Source organism: Caretta caretta, chromosome 9 (genome assembly GCF_965140235.1).
Source record: "Caretta caretta isolate rCarCar2 chromosome 9, rCarCar1.hap1, whole genome shotgun sequence".
NCBI classification, from domain to species: domain Eukaryota; kingdom Metazoa; phylum Chordata; order Testudines; family Cheloniidae; genus Caretta; species Caretta caretta.
The window spans coordinates 93,979,594-93,996,218 of record NC_134214.1 but is presented as its reverse complement, the minus strand read 5'-3'; the positions used below and the strand labels follow the sequence as shown (position 1 = coordinate 93,996,218).

The following is a 16,625-nucleotide window of genomic DNA, read 5'->3' as shown; positions in this document are numbered from 1 at the left end:
CTAGGAAACCTGTGATCAGTGCAGGCCCTGAGAAGAAAGAAGAGCAAACATGGCATTACACCACCTTTGCACTCCCTTCATCTTGAAAGAATATGCTCATATAAACTTGAGGCTGCTGTAACCTATGCAAGCTGAAACACCCACTGGAGTCATTCCTTTGGTTCGAATTCCATTATGCCCCTGAACATTTCACTGTAACCCCACCTCCCTAATCTTCACCCTGACCCTCTTGTTCATCTCATCCACCTGTTAAAGCTTGTTTTTTAGATTCTAAGCTGTTCCTGGAAGGGACTGTCATTTTGAATATATCTGCACAGCACCTAGCACAACGTGGCCTGGTGGAAGGTTCTAGATGTGACTAAATATTAAATAAAAAGACAAATATAATCAAGGCAAGCTGATCCAAAAAGCCTTTTCTATTTCAATATAAAGTTGCATGAATCAGAAGAGAATTGATCCTGCTTTGAGAAGGGGGTTGGACTGGATGACCTCCTGAGGTGTCTTCCAACCCTAATCCTCTATGATTCTATGATCTAGAAGTATCTACTGCCATGAAGGCTCAAGATTAATGATACAGAGGAGTTCTTTGGGCTAAAATCTGTGGATACACAGATGAATGCTGTCTGTGACTGGAGAACAGGGCTTGATCCATGAAATTGAAACAGCCTAGAAAAATTCAGTGTTTTGTGATAAAGCTTAGGAAGCCAAGGTGATAAACTTACAACCGTTAATTATCCATCTTTGTTTTTTAAAGTTTTCTTTTTATTAAAAAATGGGGGAGATAGGACAGGGAGCAGAAGTGTGAAGAGAAGCTCAAGGACTATCTCCTTCTCCCTAAACTACAGTACATTTTTTTAAAACCAGCAGTAGGATACAGAGAAAGGAAAAAAAATCAAGGCAACTTATTCCTGTTTAAAAGACTTACTAGTACTGGGAAGTGAAAGTCCAGGAAACAAACTATCACACTATGTATATATGTATATATTTTGTTTACTTTTTTTAAATTCTGGAAGAGCAAAACTACAAAGTGCTCATATAAATTAGCTAAGCATATGTAAAGCTTTACCAGGCTTTACCTAGAAGTTTTGGTCCTGATTCTCTTTTCAATGATATCAGCTGCAGTTCTCATGAAAGCACACATCTGCAGTAATTACACAAGCAAGGATTTCATTCACAAACACTTTTGCACATGCAAAATAATGCAAATCTGGGCCTGTGTGTAGCTTTAAGAGGAACACAAAGCGGATGGCTGCAAGTGATCTTTTGTTTTGTCTTTCTTTGCCACAACATTTGATAGTGATGCGTCAATTGCTACTTGTCACTTATTATTTACATGGCAGTAGCATCCATAATCGGGATCCCATTGCGCTAGAGTACACATGTGCAATTAAAAATGCACTTTGATGTGTTATTACTGCTACATACCTGTTTTTACAGATGGATCATATTAGCTTTAGTGGGAGACAACTAGAGGGCAAAAAGTCATTTGAACACCAAGAATCATGAAAAACATAAGCTAACTTGATGAATGTTGGTTAAATGGCTTAGCACATATAAGGCCCTGGTTTGAGAGCAATCTTGGGATTCTTATTCATTAAACTAGAACATTTTTGAGAGGTAAGGCTATCTCCGAGGGAGAAAGCTAACTAGCTCTGCATTAGGGACACCATTTAGCAGATGCAGTGATATTCTGCTGACAGTACTACTACAGCAAGAGCAGAAGCTGTGACTAAAATGAAGGGGAATGAAAGGCTACAGTAACTTCAGAGACGTTGGTAGTTAAAACCAAAACCTGCTGAGAATCAGAGCAATAAAAACGTAAGCACCAAAATCGCAGACCAGCTTCCAATAAAGTCGAATAAGGTGAGCAGTTATTCAAACGACTCCGAGATTATTTTGACAAACGTGGTCTGTTTCTCTAGGAAATCGTGCAAAAACAGGTAGATTTTCTAGTTTCTAATATAAAACCAAGTGTAATGTAGTGGTTTCTAGAGCTATTCAAACATTTTTGGATGGAACAGGTTTTTCATTGGAAAATGCAGTTTCATCACAATGGAAGTGTTTTGTGCGAGTGTGTCCATTTCAACCAAACTGCATTGGCAAAGAGTGGAAATGAATTCTACTGACTTTCTTCTTTTATTTTGAAAAGGTAAAAATATTTCATTTCAAATGTATCTTCTGATTTAGAATTTGATATTATAATAACGTATCAACAGTATGTGTTTAATATTGTGTATTATATTCTGAAATTTCAGCATTAACTAAACAGTTTCAACATTTCCAAACTGATTTTTTTTCAGAATTTCTATCTTGCAGAAAAATTCAACTTTTCATTTGGATGTGGAAGGAATATTTTGAAGTGTCAATTTCCTGCAGGACAGAAATTCCATTTTCCAGCCAGATATAGTGTTTTCATTGTGAGTCCCAGATTTAGACCCTGGTGCTACATATGCGTGGTGGCAAAGTCCATTTATATGGATGAGATTTCAGGATTGGGGCCTTTGTTTGTTTAAACCTAAAATTCAAACTGCAAGTCTGGGTTGGGTGTTGAGTAATACGGATTGAAATCAAAGTAAATATTCGCCAAAAGTCTTGCAAAGCAAAGTGATAAGCATTTTTCACAGCTTTAGTAGCTACCCCAAGTATTTTGTACAGGTATCCTAAATCTCCTCAAATAAAAAAATGTTTAAGCAAAGATGACCAATATCTAAGCAAAATGAATGGAGGAGACTTCCTGACACTATGTTATTTAGAGATGCTAAAAAAATAACAAACAGGAGAATCTACTTTTAGAATGACAGGTTTCAGAGTAACAGCCGTGTTAGTCTGTATTCGCAAACAGAAAAGGAGTACTTGTGGTACCTTAGAGACTAACCAATTTATTTCAGCATGAGCTTTCGTGAGCTACAGCTCACTTCATCGGATGCATACTATCAAGGTTCCTCCCCCACTCTGAAATCTAGGGTACAGATGTGGGGACCTGCATGAAAAACCTCCTAAGCTTATCTTTACCAGCTTAGGTCAAAACTTCCCCAAGGTACAAAATATTACACCCGTTATCCTTGGACTGGCCGCTACCACCACCAAACTAATACTGGTTACTGGGGAAGAGCTGTTTGGACGCGTCCTTCCCACCAAAATACTTCCCAAAACCTTGCACCCCACTTCCTGGACAAGGTTTGGTAAAAAGCCTCACCAATTGGCCTAGGTGACTACAAACCCAGACCCTTGGATCTGAAGAACAATGAACAATCCTCCCAACACTTGCACCCCCCCTTTCCTGGGAAATGTTGGATAAAAAGCCTCACCAATTTGCATAGGTGACCACAGACCCAAACCCTTGGATCTGAGAACAATGAAAAAGCATTCAGTTTTTTACAAGAAGACTTTTAATAAAAAATAGAAGTAAATAGAAATAAAGAAATCCCCCCTGTAAAATCAGGATGGTAGATATTTTACAGGGTAATTAGATTCAAAACATAGAGAACCCCTCTAAGCAAAACCTTAAGTTACAAAAAAGATACACAGACAGAAATAGTTATTCTATTCAGCACAATTCTTTTCTCAGCCATTTAAAGAAATCATAATCTAACACATACCTAGCTAGATTACTTACTAAAAGTTCTAAGACTCCATTCCTGTTCTGTCTCTGGCAAGAGCAGCATACAGACAGACACAGACCCTTTGTTTCTCTCCCTCCTCCCAGCTTTTGAAAGTATCTTGTCTCCTCATTGGTCATTTTGGTCAGGTGCCAGCGAGGTTACCTTTAGCTTCTTAACCCTTTACAGGTGAGAGGAGCTTTCCCCTGGCCAGGAGGGATTTCAAAGGGGTTTACCCTTCCCTTTATATTTATGACACATACTGTGGAAACTGCAGCAGACATTATATACACACAGAGAATATGAAACAATACCTCCCACCCCACTGTCCTGCTGGTAATAGCTTATCTAAAGTGATCATCAAGTTGGGCCATTTCCAGCACAAATCCAGGTTTTCTCGCCCTCCACCCCCCCACACAAATTCACTCTCCTGCTGGTGATAGCCCATCCAAAGTGACAACTCTTCACACAATGTGCATGACAATCAAGTTGGGCCATTTCCTGCACAAATCCAGGTTCTCTCACCCCCCCCCCCACTCCCCTCCCAAAAACCACACACACAAACTCACTATCCCGCTGGCAATAGCTCATCCAAAGTGACCACTCTCCCCACAATGCGCATGATAATCAAGGTGGGCCACCCCCAGCACAAATCCAGGCCTTCTCAACCCCCCCCCCCCACCTCCATACACACACAAACTCACTTTCCTGCTGGCAATAGCTCATCCAAACTGACCACTCTCAAAGTTTAAATCCAAGTTAAACCAGAACATCTGGGGGGGTGGGGGGGTAGGAAAAGACAAGGGGAAATAGGCTACCTTGCATAATGACTTAGCCACTCCCAGTCTCTATTTAAGCCTAAATTAATGGTATCCAATTTGCAAATGAATTCCAATTCAGCAGTTTCTCGCTGGAGTCTGGAAGTGAGCTGTAGCTCATGAAAGCTCATGCTCAAATAAATTGGTTAGTCTCTAAGGTGCCACAAGTACTCCTTTTCTTTTTGCGAATACAGACTAACACGGCTGTTACTCTGAAACCTGTCATTATGCAAGGCACTGCATTTAGCCGTATGGAGTGGAAATCTATCAACTGCATGAAAAAACTTGTACAGATACAGACAGACATCATCTTCCTTTCCAAATGCAAACAGATGGACATCGTACCAAAAGGACTGAAGGTAAAAAATCCATTACAATCTACAAACCACACAGACTATGCTGACAGCTTGTGCCACACGCTCTCAAAGAAACTGCGGAATCACCTGATCAACATCCTCTACAGCAAACAGGGAAAGATTAAGAATGAGCTCTCAAAAATGGATACTCTCATAAAAAACCAACCTTCCACACAAACTTCCTCGTGGCTGGATTTTACTAAAACTAGACAAGCCATTTACAACGCACACTTTGCTTCTCTACAAAAGAAAAAGGACACTAAACTTTCTAAACTACTACATGCTACAAGGGGCCACAGCAATGGTTCCCAGAACCCACCTAGCAATATTGTTAACCTATCCAACTATACTCTCAGCCCAGCAGAAGCAGCTGTTCTAACTCGGGGCCTCTCCTTCTGCCCCTCCACCCCCACGAACATGATACAGTTCTGTGGTGACCTAGAATCCTATTTTCGACGTCTCTGACTCAAGGAATATTTCCAAAATACCTCTGAACAACATACTAATCCACAGAGGTCTCCCTACCAACACTACAGAAAGAGGGATTCTAGGTGGACTCCTCCTGAAGGTCGAAACAGCAGACTGGACTTCTACATAGAGTGCTTCCGCCGATGTGCACGGGCTGAAATTGTGGAAAAGCAGCATCACTTGCCCCATAACCTCAGCCATGCGGAACGCAATGCCATCCACAGCCTCAGAAACAACTCTGACATCATAATCAAAAAGGCTGACAAAGGAGGTGCTGTTGTCATCATGAATAGGTCGGAATATGAACAAGAGGCTGCTCGGTAGCTCTCCAACACGAGTTTCTACAAGCCATTACCCTATGATCCCACTGAGAGTTACCAAAAGCAACTACAGCATTTGCTCAAGAAACTTCCTGAAAAAGCACAAGATCAAATCCGCACAGACACACCCCTGGAACCCCGACCTGGGATATTCTATCTACTACCCAAGATCCATAAACCTGGAAATCCTGGGCGCCCCATCATCTCAGGCATTGGCACCCTGACAGCAGGATTGTCTGGTTATGTAGACTCCCTCCTCAGGCCCTACGCTACCAGCACTCCCAGCTACCTTCGAGACACAACTGACTTCCTGAGGAAACTTCAATCCATCGGTGATCTTCCTGATAACACCATCCTGGCCACTATGGATGTAGAAGCCCTCTACACCAACATTCCACACAAAGATGGACTACAAGCCGTCAAGAACACTATCCCCGATAATGTCACGGCTAACCTGGTGGCTGAACTTTGTGACTTTGTCCTTACCCATAATTATTTTACATTTGGGGACAATGTATACCTTCAGATCAGCGGCACTGCTATGGGTACCCGCATGGCCCCACAGTATGCCAACATTTTTATGGCTGACTTAGAACAACACTTCCTCAGCTCTCGTCCCCTAAAGCCCCTACTCTACTTGCGCTATATTGATGACATCTTCATCATCTGGACCCATGGAAAAGAAGCCCTTGAGGAATTCCACCATGATTTCAACAATTTCCATCCCACCATCAACCTCAGCCTGGTCCAGTCCACACAAGAGATCCACTTCCTGGACACTACAGTGCTAATAAACAATGGTCACATAAACACCACCCTATACCGGAAACCTACTGACCACTATTCCTACCTACATGCCTCCAGCTTTCACCCGACCACACCACACGATCCATCGTCTACAGCCAAGCTCTGCGATACAACCGCATTTGCTCCAACCCCTCAGACAGAGACAAACACCTACAAGATCTCTGTCAAGCTTTCTTACAACTACAATACCCACCTGCGGAAGTAAAGAAACAGATTGATAGAGCCAGAAGAGTTCCCAGAAGTTACCTACTACAGGACAGGCCTAACAAAGAAAATAACAGAACGCCACTAGCCGTCACCTTCAGCCCCCAACTAAAACCCCTCCAATGCATTATTAAGGATCTACAACCTATCCTAAAGGATGACCCAACACTCTCACAAATCTTGGGAGACAGGCCAGTCCTTGCCTACAGACAGCCCCGCAACCTGAAGCAAATACTCACCAACAACCACATACCACACAACAGAACCACTAACCCAGGAACTTATCCTTGCAACAAAGCCCGTTGCCAACTGTGCCCACATATCTATTCAGGGGACACCATCACAGGGCCTAATAACATCAGCCACACTATCAGAGGCTCGTTCACCTGCACATCCACCAATGTGATATATGCCATCATGTGCCAGCAATGCCCCTCTGCCATTTACATTGGTCAAACTGGACAGTCTCTACGTAAAAGAATAAATGGACACAAATCAGACGTCAAGAATTATAACATTCATAAACCAGTTGGAGAACACTTCAATCTCTCTGGTCACGCAATCACAGACATGAAGGTCGCTGTCTTAAAACAAAAAAACTTCAAATCCAGACTCCAGCGAGAAACTGCTGAATTGGAATTCATTTGCAAATTGGATACTATTAATTTAGGCTTAAATAGAGACTGGGAGTGGCTAAGTCATTATGCAAGGTAGCCTGTTTCCCCTTGTCTTTTCCTACCCCCCCCCCCCCCGGATGTTCTGGTTTAACTTGGATTTAAACTTTAGTAAAATCCAGCCACGAGGAAGTTTGTGTGGAAGGTTGGTTTTTTATGAGAGTATCCATTTTTGAGAGCTCATTCTTAATCTTTCCCTGTTTGCTGTAGAGGATGTTGATCAGGTGATTCCGCAGTTTCTTTGAGAGCGTGTGGCACAAGCTGTCAGCATAGTCTGTGTGGTATGTAGATTGTAATGGATTTTTTACCTTCAGTCCTTTTGGTACGATGTCCATCTGTTTGCATTTGGAAAGGAAGATGATGTCTGTCTGTATCTGTACAAGTTTTTTCATGCAGTTGATAGATTTCCACTCCATACGGCTAAATGCAGTGCCTTGCATAATGACAGGTTTCAGAGTAACAGCCGTGTTAGTCTGTATTCGCAAAAAGAAAAGGAGTACTTGTGGCACCTTAGAGACTAACCAATTTATTTGAGCATGAGCTTTCGTGAGCTACAGCTCACTTCCAGACTCCAGCGAGAAACTGCTGAATTGGAATTCATTTGCAAATTGGATACTATTAATTTAGGCTTAAATAGAGACTGGGAGTGGCTAAGTCATTATGCAAGGTAGCCTATTTCCCCTTGTCTTTTCCATACCCCCCCCCCCAGATGTTCTGGTTTAACTTGGATTTAAACTTTGAGAGTGGTCAGTTTGGATGAGCTATTGCCAGCAGGAAAGTGAGTTTGTGTGTGTATGGAGGTGGGGGGGGGGGGGTTGAGAAGGCCTGGATTTGTGCTGGGGGTGGCCCACCTTGATTATCATGTGCATTGTGGGGAGAGTGGTCACTTTGGATGAGCTATTGCCAGCGGGATAGTGAGTTTGTGTGTGTGGTTTTTGGGAGGGGAGTGGGGGGGGGGGGTGAGAGAACCTGGATTTGTGCAGGAAATGGCCCAACTTGATTGTCATGCACATTGTGTGGAGAGTTGTCACTTTGGATGGGCTAGCACCAGCAGGAGAGTGAATTTGTGTGGGGGGGTGGAGGGCGAGAAAACCTGGATTTGTGCTGGAAATGGCCCAACTTGATGATCACTTTAGATAAGCTATTACCAGCAGGACAGTGGGGTGGGAGGAGGTATTGTTTCATATTCTCTGTGTGTATATAAAGTCTGCTGCAGTTTCCACGGTATGCATCCGATGAAGTGAGCTGTAGCTCATGAAAGCTCATGCTCAAATAAATTGGTTAGTCTCTAAGGTGCCACAAGTACTCCTTTTCTTTTTACTTTTAGAATGGAAGTTAATTTAAGTTACTATTCACCTTAAAGGGTAGGGGAAGGGGAAGCAGATCTGGGAGCTTTTGATCATATTCCCATTCTCTGTACAGGTAGGGTGAACAGTTTAATGAGGTACCTTTCTAGTGTGAATTGTAGGTCAGAAAAACCCATGATAAAAATAATGATTTGCTTTTTGAAGACCTGTGAGTAAGAGGAATTCATGACATGACTAGAGAATCGAGTTTGTTCAGCTTTGGTAATTTTGTACCGTTTTTCCCCCAACCCAACGCTGTGCATTGTTAGCGACCATCTGTACCTGTCATGTACTTGTCCTGCTAGCTGATAAAAAGGATTTTTTTAAAGCTATATTTTAATAAACTAATAGTCTGTGACATTCAATCCCCTGTCTTGTTCACTATTGCTTTTTTTTTCTCCAGCAAAAATCAGGGCTCCACTGTGCTTGATGCTGTACATGGTATCAGACAGTCCTTGCCATGAAGAGCTGACAATTTAAGTAGACAAGGCGAAGGGTAGGAAGTGAAAAAAAAATGCTCAGAGAAGTGAAGTGAATAACCCAAGTCACACACAGGTCAGTGGCAATACCAGGTCTCCCTGACTCACTCGAGTGTCCTAGCCACTAGACCAGTGTTTCTCAACCTTTTCCATTGGCGACCCTGATTCAAAGTAAAAAAAATTAACCCTTTTAAAACTCTTTTTATCGTAAAAGAGTCAATGATAACAATCACCCAATGTAATGTGCACCTTTCAAGAAGTCGACAGAGAATACTTAACTGTGAAGGGCACGGGGGTGTGCAGGGTGTGGGACAGAGATTTTCTTTGCTTTAGAATGTAAAAGTCTTTTCAACACCTGGTGAGCCCCTTCATTCCCTGATTGCCTTAAATGACCCTCCATGGGGGCGGGGGGGGGGTCACAGCCCATCAGCTGAGGACCACCACACCATACCATGCTGCCTGTCATAGTTGACAGTTGCATCAACATGACCCATTTTAACACATCCCAGAATACTTCTCCCCTATTCATTTGTGCTCCAGCTGTGCATTTTGTCCTCCTAGGTTCCAAGCAGATGGGTGCTGTTCCGTGTACTTGGAGAGGAAAGGTTTCAACCAAGGTCCACTTCCGGTTGTTACTTCTGACAGTTGCCTGAGACAGCAGAATGTTTCCTCAGCTTGTGCTTTGACACTGGGCTCCCCTGCCAGCTGTGCTAGTTGTTGCTCTATCCTGATAGTTGGTGACACTAGCTATAAAAAGCATAATATATTCGTTTTCAAAACTGTACTTGTACATGAGGCTCCCATGACAGCTAGGCTAGTCATTCTCCTGTCCTAATTGCTGTGTGTTTAAGGGAGGAAAACAACAAAAAAACCCACACTTTTTTTTTCCCACTGCAATTTTAAAATGGAATCGTGTGTTCTTTTTGTGATGCCCTTGAAGCTTTCTTTAGCACGGCTCTTTTCATTCCAAGTTGATGATGAAAGAGATGCTGTACCATAGCATCGCCTGCCTGTAGTTAAAAGGGTATAATCTTGGTATGACGGACTAATAGCGCAAAATTCGTTTTTGAAGTGAGAGAAAGACCCATTAATCCATTGCTCAAAGGCCATTGCTGCTTCTATAATGGATCATGCCTGTGTAGTTAAAAATAAGAGAGAGATCTAGTCATCAGCTCTTCTGTGCATAATCAATCAGCTGGCTGGATCATGCTGACAAGTTTTCTGAGGATGGCAGTGGGAGTAGATAGACCAGCGCTAGAATCAGTGGATAGTAATAATCCTTTCAGATGACAGAGATCAAACTTTTGTAACCCTGACGCACATCACAGGACTGAGGACAAGGAATAAAAGACGGCTCTCTTTTGTGTGTCAAACCCTTATTACAGGTGGCTCCAATAAGAATATAAGAATGGCCAGCTGGGGTCAGAAGAACGGTCTAACTAACCCAGGAGCCTGTCTTCTGATGGTGGCTGTTACCAGATGCTTCAAAGGGACTGAACAAGACTGTTCATTTGTTTTGCTTCTGCTGTGCATTGTAGAGCATGACAGATGCTGAACTGATATCCCAAATGCTGAACAAACCATCTAAATATAGAAACAAAACTTAAAATACAGCCAAATTCCAATCTCTGCATAAACAATTACAAAGGTTCAGTTACACATATTAGCTAAATCCCTCATCCCAGTGGGATCATCATCTTTATTTGATAATTGGTCCATTATACTCCTTCTCATCTGGCATGGCAGGGGCTCAGTTTCTACATTAGTCCCCTCTCTGCATTATGTAACAGTAATTGAGTTAACTCAATCGTCACAGTTGAAAACATTCTTTTGAGATCTTTCACGTGTTGCTTCTGCACAAAATGAAAAGTGACTATCAGTCTCTGCCATGGAGCCCACCCCATCTGCCCGAACTATTTATTCGTGTTCCAAGTCCCCTAATTGAAACTTGGAAAACCATAATAATGATAATCATAATAATAATACTCTGAAGTTCCATAGTGCCCACTTAACACCTTCAAACACCATGCAGACTTTAACAGCTTAATCCATGTACCAATCCAATGAGATAGGCGGGAAGGAAAGAACACAGAGACACTTAGGGTTGCTTAAGGCCACACAGCAAGCAAGTCTTTAGAACTGGGACTGCAACTCGAGAGTTACTGGCTCCCAGGTCCATTTTATACTCATCAGATGTTGCTTCCCTAAGATGTGTCCTTGCTGCATCAACTTTTGAGCTAGCCTTCTCTCAAGTTCTAGTATAGCCTTGTATATGAAAACAACCCCACCCCTTAAAAAAATGTTAAGGCTACAGTCAAGATAAATGCTTTTGGAAATATGCCTAGAATATGAATAATTTTATAGTAAGGAGGTTAAGCTATTTACCTTATCAAAGAGAAGATTAATGAAATAATCTATAAGTATGACTACAACAAGAAAGTTCCTGATAGCAAAAAGCTCTTTGATTTAGCAGAGAAAGGCATAATAAAATGCAAGGGCTGGAAACTTAAGCTTGATACATTCAAAATGGAAATTAGGTGCAAATTTTTAAAATAGTGAAGTGGCCCTAAAAATATATGATTGTCTAGGACAGCTATAAAACAGTTATGGGAGATAAATATCTTTTGATTGCTTCCCACCCCAACCCCACACACATCATATTTCTCCGTTCAATACTCTGAGCAGCTCTTTTCAAAACAACGAGCAACATAACACATCACATGTGGCTGCATATTCTTGTTTCATTTATCTCAGGGAGCATGTTCATCAAAATTCCCCAAACAGGTTTTTGGGCAAACATAAATGGAATATATATAGTTTCAAACAGTTTTGACTTGGTGAAAAATGCAAATTTTGAGATGGTTTGGTTCTTCAACAAAACCCCTGAAACGTTTAACGAAAATTGAAGTGTTTTCACCTAAAGATGCATTTTATCAAAAAGCTTCTCTCTCAAAAAAATGTTTCAACAGAAAATTTTTGACCAGTTGTAGTCATCATCCTCTTTATTCGAGTGGCAGACCTTCTCCTCCATGCACCAATGAGGAAGAAATGATTTCATGCCAGAAAGTAGTTAACTAAAGTGCTAAATAATGTTAAGTAGAGGCCCCTCCATTAAGAGTACAGATTTATTTCATTCTAGAAACAATTCTAAATCTGTAACAAAAAATTATACTGAAGAGAGAAGTGCTTCTAGGGTGAACTTTTCAAAAGGGCTTCAGCTTAGCCCCTAATTTTGCATTCACAGTTTGGCAGGCCAAATCAATTGCAAGACCAGAGTTTAGACATCTAGCTCCTTAATCCTCATGCAACAACAGCCAGGTCACTTGGGTTGCTTGTTAAGCTCCAGGATTCCAGCCTTAAAGAGACTCAATTGATAAGAGAAGTTTTGATGGAGTGAAATCAACAGCTTGAAACAGTAGCAGAGGCCCATAAGAGCTTTCATAGACTGAGTGAAACCGAAAAACAATACTGCATCATTAAATTTATAAGGCAGCTTTCTAGCAGCTTGATATTTAATAGGATTTCTTGTAACATTTTTAGTATGTATTGTCACCTTTTTAGCACTTTAACGAGCTGACCATTAAATGTAACATTGATCATCACCACAATTTGGCTGCTGCTGTTGTAAGAAAACCCAGACTCGGTGATCCTAGGACATACCACAGCTCCAAGCGGCCTTGAAAGCTAAATTAGTTTAGACTCAGTGTGGAGACCAGTGTACCAATGAGAGAGAGAAAAATTAGCTTTGGAAGCTGGAGTGAGGAGAATAAGCCAAGGAATCATTACCCGGTTGCTGTTGCCTCTATCAGTTTTGTGCTATAAAGGGGCTACGAAGAAAATGCATAATCCTTTGCAGCAATTAGGGATTCAAAGGCACTTTGAAAGTGCTACAAAAGTAGTCCTGGGACTTGTAGTGCTATGAATATATTTAGCAGACTTTTCCTAGCCTCTCCTACTCTAAAGTGCTGCCCGAGCAGCCATGAGACTGCTGTAGAACTACCGAGTCGTAACACATAGTAGTGCTGAAGAGGGATTTCTCGTGAACTCATATTGTTCCGTTAAGATGGTGAAGTAATTACTCTCAATGAATTCGCACTCTACTTCCAGATATGAAAAATGCCCCAAAATTAATCTGTAACATTTGCTTTTTTGATATTTTTGAGGCCAGTATTAAAAAGTGGCAGTTGTTAATTTTACCAGAAACAAATCAAGAGGGAACTTTTCTTGGGCCTCAGGGCACCCAGCAGCAAGAACGCAAGCTTTCCATTGGTGGGTAGCACACATGCAATGGTAGCACAAAAATAACCGTGCCCACATTGGTTTAATGCACAAAACACACTGTGAATGGGACATAGAATCATAGAATATCAGGGTTGGAAGGGACCTCAGGAGGTCATCTAGTCCAACCTCCTGCTCAAAGCAGGACCGATCCCCAATTAAATCATCCCAGCCAGGGCTTTGTCAAGCCTGACCTTACAAACTTCTAAGGAAGGAGATTCCACCACCTCCCTAGATAATGCATTCCAGTGTTTCACCACCCTCCTAGTGAAAAAGTTTTTCCTAATATCCAACTTAAATCTCCCCCACTGCAACTTGAGACCATTACTCCTTGTTCTGTCATCCACTACCACTGAGAATAGTCTAGATCCATCCTCTTTGGAACCACATTCGTGTGTTATATAAGATTGCACAGAAATGGCTTTGCTCCACAGTCAGGTTAAAGGCCAGATGCCATTGCTACTGTTACAGAGTTGGAAGATACTCTGCTTTAGTTCAATAGTAGATAAACCTTTGTATTAACGGACTGGATCCTGGCTTCTGCTATACAGATGTACTTTGGAAGGGTACAGAATAGAGAACTTCTTCCTCAACATTTAAGCAGCAGGAATGGCTTCCTCTCTAGCAATCAAGGGAGTTCTAGGAGCAACAATCTGGCTCCATTTGTCAGCCTGAGCCAGTGAGCAATGCTTTGCCATCTAGCCAGACCCCCAGCCGAGTAGTGTGTATAAAGCAAAGAGCACGTGCAGATCCTATTAGAAAGGTATAGAGAAGTGCCCCCCCACACACACACACTCCTTTTCTGTATTATTCTCACCCAAACAAGATTTGAGGATACATCTGCTAGTATTCCCACTCTTCCTACTCATCCTCCACTCTTTAGGGAAATGGTCCAAAGCGTCTCCACTTAGTAGAGACAGATACAAAAGACAAGGATCAGAGCCACAAAAAACACAACTTGAACCCTGCTCTGTGGCCAGTCATAGACTAAAAGGAGACAACGTGTTCTCCATGGGGACTATTTACTTGTTGGATTCGTGAGGATGAGGATAATTCATTTACAGAACACCATTCCCCTCTAACATGGCCCTTTACAACAGACGGATGTATTATGCTCATTGCTTTTCACCTTCCAAGAGGCTTACAAGCATTAACTAATTATCCCAACCTATTTTTTTCTGTTCTATAGACAGGCAAAGCTTCTTCTATAGAAGAAGCTCAGGCAAAACATTTTCAGGGTGTCCACTGACTTGGAGCGTCCAATTTAAGGACCTGGTTTTCAGAAGTCAGTTGAAATGAATTAGGACTACAGGGGGGCTGAGCTGGAAAAAAAGTCAGACCCTAGCTGTCAAAAGTTGAATCCCGACCCCCCCCAAAATTGAGGGTCTGGAAATGAGTAGCTCTTTCTGAATATTTTGATCTAAGTGACTTACTTAGGGCCACAGAAGGGAGGAAGAGCCAGAGTCACGGGAGCTTCTGGCTCCCATTCTTGTATTCAGACCACTAGCACATCTGTATCAAGTAAGCAGAGTCAACCCGACAGAAGATGAAAGACCCATCCAAAAGAGTCAGTCCTCTATAGAGTCTTAAGGGTGTTACACTGGGTAGAGTTTTGTAGCACTCCACAGCCAGGGTGAAAGAATTTTCACCCACTGGAGACAACAAAAGAACAGGTGTGCTTAGCTGGAGTCATGATAGCATATATCTAGGTTGCCTGTTTGACAGGTCTTCTCATGGAATAAAGTCATAGCACAGTTCCTAGATATTCCCACAGGTATTTGATCAGCTTCACTTTTTTCTACAATAAAATAAAGAGGGAGAAAAATCTAAAAGTTGGCTATACTGGAGGCTTGCTTTTGTTGGACTGGAGGGAAAAAATATAATTACATTCTGCAAGAAATGCCAACCCACTCATTTCTATTTTAGGCAGACACTGTATAAATCAAATGGGGGTAACGTCATCTTGGAATCATATGTAACAGTTAATAAATATATCACAGTTCCAAACTATGCTGGTAAGAGGGACTTAGCTACAAAATTAAGTTAACTTTTAAATTTCTAAACATCTTTACCATACATATGACAGACCATGGCTATTTGTGAATATATTTTATTTATATATGTAAAAACATACACACATTTTTATTTACCTTGTTAAATGACTAGATGCAAATAGCACCCTGCCCCCTTTCACCAGTTAAAAATTAATTTAATTGGGTGAAATCCTGGGTCAAAAGGGCCAGGATTTCAAAAGGGCCAGGATTTCACCCACTGATCTTAATCTACATGATAATATTCTCCAGAGCCATGCTACGAACAATTCCATCCAAGAAACGGTACCACACAAACAAATCAAACCTTAAAAAGGCAATATTCTACTCCTCGAGGGGAAAAAACACTATTCTAAAAACTGTAAAAAGCTGGATACTACAGTTATCTTTGTAGAAGCTTCACCTTACCACAGCACAATGCTCACCACCCAGTCAGAGCCTTACAACTATAGAATCAGTTATCACAAATTAATACTAGAAACCAGTATACACAAAGCCAAATAGAAAGTGAAATGGGGACAATTCTGTAACCAGCATGATAGAGGAAAAGATTGACAAAGGCATTTTCTTCTTCAATGTCCAAAATATCAAGAAATATGAGAAAGATACCACTTTGAATTATAAGTAGCTAGAAAAAAAATCCATTCAAAAAAGCAAGCAAATAAAACTGTGCACACCTTCGGGAAGAGAAGAAGAGATTAAAAAAACCTCATCATGATTCATAGCATGGAGATACAGTCCACCAAATTTGAAATGGTCAGTAATGCTAAACAGATACAGACCAAGACTTCTGTATCTTGTCTATGGCAGTACAGACTGTGTAGAAGTAGACAAGTGGGTTGGAGGGATATTGTTTTCATCTAGCTAGAGGACAGCCATCCAGTTAGCCCCTACTTGGAACACATTATTTCAAGAACTGTGTGTTTCTTAACTGTTATTTAGATTTAAAGTTTTTGCAAAAAGTTTGGAAAAAATGATCCACTAACCCTAAAATGAGTACATTTGCTTCTGGATGCAATATTTTACTGATGTTAACATTATACCTTTAAATACGAGCATGGAACAGAGCTGGGATTCAGAATGCAGACAAAGGATTTAGCCACCATACTTGCCTTCAGAAATTTAACTCTTTTATTCTAGGTGAAGAAGGACTTAACCAGCTTAAACAGAGTTTTTGTTTTGAAACTTGCAGGGATGGCATGTAGATCATTGCCTACCTCTGTAA

The 16,625-nt window shown here is 41.3% G+C and overlaps 1 long non-coding RNA gene across 2 annotated transcripts in view; it reads right to left on the bottom strand.

The window, feature by feature from the left end:
* LOC142073306 (uncharacterized) overlaps window positions 1–16,625 on the bottom strand; it is a 585,757-nt gene that overhangs the window by 242,152 nt on the left and 326,980 nt on the right. The window lies entirely within an intron of this gene.